The sequence below is a fragment of the Cynoglossus semilaevis genome, unplaced genomic scaffold, assembly GCF_000523025.1.
Source record: "Cynoglossus semilaevis isolate Cse_v1.0 unplaced genomic scaffold, Cse_v1.0 scaffold376, whole genome shotgun sequence".
Classification (NCBI taxonomy): Eukaryota; Metazoa; Chordata; class Actinopteri; order Pleuronectiformes; family Cynoglossidae; genus Cynoglossus; species Cynoglossus semilaevis.
In genome coordinates, this window is record NW_007585115.1 from 156,272 (window position 1) to 156,761 (window position 490).

Sequence of the window (490 nt, forward strand, 5' to 3'; positions counted from 1 at the left end):
AAGGCTCGATGTTCTCCGCTTCCATTGTTGGCGCGGCTGTCCGAAGCTGCGGTCGTAAGGTCTCTGGTGCCTGTCGTGGCGGTAATCCATGAACCCGGTGGTGGACACCGGAGGTAAGGGAAGTCGTCAATCTTAAGAAGGAGTCCTACCGAACCTGGTTGGTTCGTGGGACTCCTAAGGCACAGGGTACAGGCAGACCAAGTGGACTGCGCCTTGGGTAGTCGCGGAAGCAAAAACTCGGGTCTGGGAATAGTTCGGGGAGGCCATGGAGAAGTACTACCGGTCGGCATCGATAAAATTCTGGCAAACCATCCGGCGCCTCTGGAAGGGGAGGAAGTTTCCCACCACTGCTGTTTACAACTGAGGATGTCGTCGGGAGGTGGAAGGAATATTTCGAGGATCTCCTCAATCGCAATGACACACCTTCCGCGGAGGGAGCTGAGGCTGAGAACTCAGCAGCTGATCCTCCAATCTCCTGCCCTAAGGTCAC